The 7,466-nt window shown below is 40.1% G+C and overlaps 1 pseudogene; it reads left to right on the top strand.

Annotated features, from left to right (window-relative positions):
• The first annotated feature begins 2,549 nt into the window (after positions 1-2,549).
• Positions 2,550-5,140, top strand: LOC112823544 (polyadenylate-binding protein 4-like; annotated as a pseudogene).
• The last annotated feature ends 2,326 nt before the right edge of the window (positions 5,141-7,466 follow it).

Raw genomic sequence — 7,466 nt, 5'->3', positions numbered from 1 at the left:
TCTGGTTAAGATGTAGGCCACAGCCCCAAGTCTGTCCTGAGATGATAATTATGTAAACCAATAACTTTAAAACATCATTACATACACACATATATATATTTTTGAACACTTCAGATATCTGGGGAATCAAAAGACTCTAAAAAAACTAAATTTCATAGAGTGAAGTGTTCTTTTAGCTGAGCAGAAATCAACTTTCCTCCCTGAGGCATGTGTTGAATATAAAAACAGGCAAGAAAAGCACTAAGCTTGTCATAGACAAAGGGACTCTTTGTGGAGGAGGAAAACCAGTTGAGACTTTAAAGACAATGTAAGCTGTTGGGATTGGGATTTTTGATAAGTTCTAAGCATTCAGCTGCCAAATGACTCCAAAGGATTTTCACTAAGTATGGTTAATGCAAGAAATGGGTGTCTTGGGGTGTGGGAGGGATGGGGTGGCTGGATGATAGACATTGGGGAGGGTTAAATCACAGATCTGTACTTCTGAAACAAATAATGCAATATATGTTAAGAAAAAAAAAAAAAGAAGAAGATAGCAGGAGGGGAAGAATGAAGGGGGGTAAATTGGAGGGGGAGATGAACCATGAGAGACGACGGACTCTGAAAAACAAACTGAGGGTTCTAGAGGGGAGGGGGTGGGGGGATGGGTTAGCCTGGTGATGGGTATTAAAGAGGGCACATTCTGCATGGAGCACTGGGTGTTATGCACAAACAATGAATCATGGAACACTACATCAAAAACTAATGATATAATATATGGTGATTAACATAACAATAAAAAATTATTAAAAAAACTAATGATGTAATGTATGGTGATTAACATAACAGTAAAAAAATAAAAAAAATACTAATTCGAAGGAAAAAAAAAGAAATGGGTGTCTTGGAGGAAAAGATAGAGATGGGGAGCCTGAATGGTTCAGTTGGTTAAGCATCTGCCTTTGGCTCAGGTCATGATCCCGGAGTCCCAGGATCGAGCCCCTCATCAGGCTTCCTGCTCAGCAGGCAGTCGGCTTCTCCCTGTGACCCTCCCTCCTCTTGTGCTCTCTCTCTCTCTCACTCCTCTCTCTCAAATAAATAAGTAAAACCTTAAAAAAAAAAGGAAAAGGTAGAGACAGAAGGCCCACATTCCTTCAGTGCATAAGGAAAAACCTTCTAGCATAGAGGACAAGCCTGCAATTGATATAGGATAGGTCTTCTATCCCTGAATGCAACCTAGCCCTAACTCAAAATGATCATCCGCTCACCTCACTGATTCTGATAAGCAGCATTATTACTATGTCACAATGACCAGTATACTGCAGAAGAACAAAAGAAGAAATAAAGAAGCCAATATAAGCAAAGTGACATACATATTTAAAAAGTAAGAAGAAAATAAGGGCATGCTACATTTAACAGAACAATGGAAAGAATAACAGCTGGTTATTTATATAAAACCATGAAGGCCAGAAGACAATGAAATGCACATGGACTAGGTTTACCCCTACACTTTAAAATGACAATAGATAAATAAATAATAATAAATTTAAAAAATCTAGCTGAAAAAAACCTGCTGAGTTGAGGAAAGGGAGCTGAGATTCTGAGTGCACCAAAGCAGCCTTAATTTAGAAGACATATTAACAAAGAGGAAAAAGATGCACAGAGTGAGAAATTAAGAAATCTGCAATTAGCCTTGAGTATTCAGCAAAGCACTGATCAGGGCATGCATGTTCTGGAGGAAAGTTCTGGAAGCCACAGCATCACATGAGAGGATCAGAGGCAACAGTACCTAGTGTTCATACAACCAGGCAATGATTCTTCAGCAGCCAATGGGAAGTCTCATGATTCCTAGCCATTAGGTAGAACCCACAGAGAGATGTTGCTTCAGGAAAAAGTTAAAGCTGAACCAAACTCAGTTCTGGTCTCAAAAAATCTTAAAATAAAGACGTAAAAAAATCAAACCATCTCTCTGCCCAGAGACTCCGTGGCCTTGTCACTTTCAAGCCCAGCAGCCTAACCAAAGACAGAGAGAGAGAGAAATTAAAAAGAAGGAGGAGAGGCATCTGGGTGACTCAGTCGGTTAAGCATCTGTCTTCTGCTCAGATCATGATCCCAGGATCCTGGAATTGAGCCCCCCTCCCCCCCACCACTTTCAGGCTCCCTGCTCAGCGGGGAGTCTGTTTCTCCTTCTCCCACCCCCAACTCGTGGGTGCTCTCTCTCTCAAATAAATAAAGAATAAAATCTTTAAAAATGAGTAAATAGGGGCACCTGGGTGGCTCAGTCGTTAGGCATCTGCCTTCGGCTCAGGTCATGGTCCCAGGGTCCTGGGATCTAGCCCCGCATCGGGCTCCCTGTTCGGCGGAGAGCCTGCTTCTCCCTCCCGCACTCCCCCTGCTTGTGTTCCCTCTCTCGCTCTCTGTCAAATAAATAAATAAAATCTTAAAAAAAAAAAATGAGTAAATAAAAAGAAGAAGGAAGGGGAAGAGGAAGAGTAGAAAAGAAAGGAAAAAAATAAATACTTTAAAATATATATATAATTAAGAAAATTAGAATAAAATAAATAGAATTGAATAAAATGGAAAGGAGAAAGAAAGTGAGAATCCTTACTGAACGCCAGTCAGGGAAGCCGTCTGGCCAGGTCCACTGTGGGGTGGCTGGTGAGCCAACAGCAGCTGTACCCGGTATCCCTCAGGCTTGGGAACTGCCCACAGTGGGTGCGAGGGATGACTGCAGGCTCCGTCCATCCAGGGCTTGCACAGTGGCACTGACAAAGTTTTTGTTCCCCTCCCTGCACTGGCTGCTGTAACCTTAAACTTCCAGGAGCCCGATGCCCGTATCTACAGAAGAGAGCATGTCCTGGGGTCCCTGTGAGCAACATTTAGTGGCCTCCTGATGGACAGCTGAAAATTACAAACTCCCAGGAGGGTCATATTGGTTTTAAGAGCCTCTTTGTGGTGCTGCTGTTGTGCCAAGCTGTCCCTGAACTCTTTGTTGTCCTCTGTCTCTCTGAGCTACAGCTTCCCCTAGCTTCACTCTGTGCCAACTGTGGGTGCGGCCTGGGCCACAGCTCTAAGAAGAGCCCCTTTGACCTGTGTGATCCCGACAGGACATCCTCCTGGTGGGGCCTGGGGTGGTGGGGGCAGGGGACATGAAAGCTGCAGCCCCCAGCTGCACCTGTATGGGAGTGACCTGCACTTGGAAGTCAGGGAGAACTCGCTGGATGAAAAGTTCAATACTGCGGTGCCTATGCTGTCCATTCAGGTTTGTGTGACATGATCACCGTGCTTCCTGGGTTATAACTCTGTCAACTTCCAGCAGCTTGCTGATGCTGGGTGTGCCTTGTGTACCAAGAAATTTGATGTGATTAAGGGAAAGCCACTTTGTATCATGCATCCTCTGTCTTTGAGAAAATCTGATATGTGAAATGTCTTCATCCAAAACGTGGACAAATCTCTAGGAAACAAGGCAGTTTCTGCTTTTGGAAACACTCTGTCCTGCAAGGTGGTGTGTGATGAGAACGACTCTAAAGGTTATGCATTTATCCATTTAGAGCCACAGGGGGCTCCTAACAAGGCCCTTGGAAGACAAACCGCAGGCTCCTCGATGACTCTGCAATGTTTGTGAGCAGATTCAAATCTCCAAAGAGTGGGAAGCTGAATTTAGAGCCTAAGCCAAGGAATTCACCAATGTTGATATCAAAAACTTTAAGGAAGAGGTGAATGATGAGAGTCTGAAAGAGTTATTCAGCCAATTTGCAAGACCCTAAGTGTCAAGGTGATGAGAAATCCCAGTGGGAAATCCAAATGCTTTGACTTTGTGAGCTATGAAAAGCATGAGTATGCCAATAAAGGCTAGGAAGAGATAAATGAAAAATAAATAACTGGGGAAGTCAGATTTATAGGCCCTTCACAGAGGAAAAAAAGTGAATAATGGGTTGAGATAAAGTGGAAAATTTGAAGAGCAGAAATGAGAGAATTCACCGATATCAAGAAGTGAATTTCTACATAAAGAACTTGCATTATACCATTGATGATGAGAAGTTAAGGGAAGAGTTTTCTCCTTTCAAAGATTACTCACCTGTGCTAAGGTAATGCCGAAGGATGGGGAAAACGGAGGATTTGGTTTCCTGTGTTTCTCCCCTCCCCGAGAGGCAACCAAAGTAGGCACTGAGATGAATGGTGACTCTCAACCACTGTATGTTGCCCAGGCCCACAGGAAGGAAGAGAGGAAGGCTCAACTGACCAAGTGTGTGCAACAGATGGCCAATGCCATCTTAAGTCAGTTTAGCCTGCAGGCGGAAGCTACTGTGTGCCAACATCTCTGCGAGCTCAGGGAAGACTTTTACCTTATGCAACTTACCAGTTAGCACAGGTGAGACCTAATCTATGTTGGCAGCAAGGTGAGAGACTTCAAGGTTTCCGAGGAATACCACACGCTCTTAGCCAGTCCGAGCTTGTCCAGCTCCTCACCATCTGTCTCCAGCTGGTAATGTTTCCTCTTCTCATGGCTTCCATGCCGCCACTCCGAGAGTCGGTGTTCCCACAGCGAAAGCACAAAACGTACTGCCTCATGCTGCTGTTGCCGTTGCTACCTGACAGATATGCTCCCAGTGTTTGCAGCCCTCGCCCCGTCTGTGGTACAGCCTCTGCAGGCACCTCAGCCTACCTCACATGTGAAGGCACTAGAGCCCCTGACCACTTCCATGCCAGCCACAGCACCTCCCAGGAACAAAAGCAGATGCTGGGGGCGCCTGGGTGGCTCAGTTGGTTAAGCCACTGCCTTCGGCTCGGGTCATGATCCTGGAGTCCCGGGATCGAGTCCCGCATCGGGCTCCCTGCTCAGCGGGGAGTCTGCTTCTCCCTCTGACCCTCCCCCCTCTCATGTGCTCTCTCTCTCTCTCTCATTCTCTCTCTCTCAAATAAATAAAATCTTTTAAAAAAAAAAAAAAAGCAGATGCTGGGAGAAGAGTCGTTCTCTCCATCCAAACAATGCATTCAAGCTGTCTGGAAAAACTGTAAGGACTGGCAAGTCTGAGCTGCCACACATGCCAGAGTCCACTGAATCCCTCCACTCTAAGGTGGACCAAGCTGTGGCTGTTCTACCCTTCCGCATGCTAAGAAAGAAGCTGTCCAGAAGATAGCTTCTGTTGCTGTTGCTAGGTCTTAGACAAGGGGAAAAAAATCAGTTCAAGAGCCAGATAACCCCTTATGGAATTCAGTTAAAGGTTTGCAGATTTCCTAGCTTAACCTATGGACTTCAACACCAAGAACCACAAATTACAAATTCAGTAGGTCATTTTGTATCAAAAGGTCAATTACAAAGTACCTAACATTTTTCAATTAAAGGAATATATTCTCTGGGTTCTGCTATTGTCCAGACAGTGTTAACTATTTTTTTTTTCCTATTGTGGGCTTTGATATTTCCCTCCAGAAATTTGTTTTATTTAATGTACCTAAGTCTTAAGTTTTTCAATAAAAATTTTTTTCATAAAAAAAGATCAAAACAATTCCAAGCAATTTAAACATATCCCAAATAAAACTAAAAGGCATTGATAGGAATAATAAAATATTCAGTACCATGAGAAAAAATTTACAATATCTAGAATGTTATCAATGATTACTAGAGAGGCAAAAAAGCAAAATATGTCCCATAATGAGGAGAAAAAGTCATCACTCATCCAGAATTGAAAGGAATTAGCAAAGACATTTAAGTAGTTACTATAACTCTATTGCATGTGTTCAAAAATTGAAGTAGAGTTGTGGTATAAAAAAGACCCAAACCAAACTTCTAGAGCTAAAACTAAATGTTTTTGGAGGGATTAACAGCAGATTAGATATACGCAAGTTGGAATTAGTGAAGACAAAGCAATAAAAATTATCAAATAGAAATGTGGAGAGAAAAAACTTAACAGAGGTTAAGTTAACTTAACAGACCATAGGTACAATTTCAACCAACCTAATATATGGTATTCAGTCTCCAAAAATGATTTTTTAAAAAAGTACTTTAAGATATAATTGCCTGAAATTCTCTAATTTTATGAAAAGTATAAACTTCACAGATCTGAGAGGCTCAATACAGCTTTTTAATCAAATTAATCAAAATCTGTGATAAATAGAATTTTTTATAAACAACCAAGGAACAAAGACAAGCTACAAGTTATGTGCAGTAGGACAAAGATAAGGATGCATGAAAATTAATAAAAGGAAACCTTTAAAAGTGAAGTCAAGCAGCCAGAAGGGGATCTCTAGTGCCCTACCACTTCATTTTGCAGACCCAAAAGTACCTTGCAAGTCAATACTACTTTAGCTACTACTTTACTACCCCAGCAAGAGGAAGAAAAGCTAAAACATAATCTAAATCACGAAATAAATCTCAATACATTTTAAAAGGAGTCAACTTACACTGAGTTTTTACTCCAAATTCTGAAAAATATAATTAAACTAGAAATCAATAATGAAAGATATCTGGAAAATCTCCAATTATATGAAAAAAAACAAAACAAAACAATGTATTTTCAATATAGTGAAAATGGGAAAAAATATCAGTTTGTGGGATGCTGAAAATAGTACTAAGGGGAATATTATAGAGTAAACACATATATTAAAAGAAGAGAGCTTTAAAGTCAGTGATCCCCAGCTGCCATCTTAAGTCACTAGAAAAAAAACAGCAAATACAATAAAAATAAGCAACTTAAAGGAAATATTAAAAATCACAGTATAAATCAATGAAATAGGAAATAGAAAATAAATAAAAATAGTAAACCCAAAAGCAAGTTCTTTGAGAATACAAAAAAAAAAAAAAGACTATAGTAGGACTGGTTATGGAATAAAGGAGACATGACACAAACTGCTAATATCAGGAATAAGAGAGATATAATTGGCATATGTTCTACAGATGTTTAATACAAAAGAGAATATTATGAATAACTTCATGCTCATAAGCTTAATAACCTCAATAAAATGAACACTTTCTTTGAAAAACACAAACTACCAATGCTCATTCAAAAAGTGCATAATCTGTGTAGTTCTAACATTATTACAGAAACTGAAATTGTAGTTGTTATTTTCTATAAAGAAATTCCAGGTTTATATGGCTTTACTGGTGAACTCTAACAATAATTTAAAGAAGAAATAATGACAATTCTCTATAAAATCTTACAGAAAATTGAACAAGAGGGAATAATTTCCAATTCATTCTATAAGGCCAGGATACCCTCATCACAAAACCTGTCAGTTATCACAAGAAAAGAAAACTCACCAATATCCTTCATTAACATAGGTGCAAAAATTCTAAACCAAATTTTATGATGGAAAATCCAAGAATAATATATCAAACAGATATAAACAAACATGAGCAAGTGGGATTTACCCCAGGACTACAAGGTAGGCTCTACATTTAAAAAAAATCAATCAATATAAATCAATTTACTAACAAATTACTAACAAATTACTAAGAAAAGATGCTGAATGTTCTCAGTAGAAGCAAAAAAAAA

Source organism: Callorhinus ursinus, unplaced genomic scaffold (assembly GCF_003265705.2).
Source record: "Callorhinus ursinus isolate GAN/ISIS: 27379988/994484 unplaced genomic scaffold, GSC_fseal_2.0 scaffold5, whole genome shotgun sequence".
NCBI lineage: Eukaryota > Metazoa > Chordata > Mammalia > Carnivora > Otariidae > Callorhinus > Callorhinus ursinus.
The sequence above is the reverse complement of the archived record's forward strand: the minus strand, read 5'-3'. Positions and strand labels throughout refer to the sequence as shown.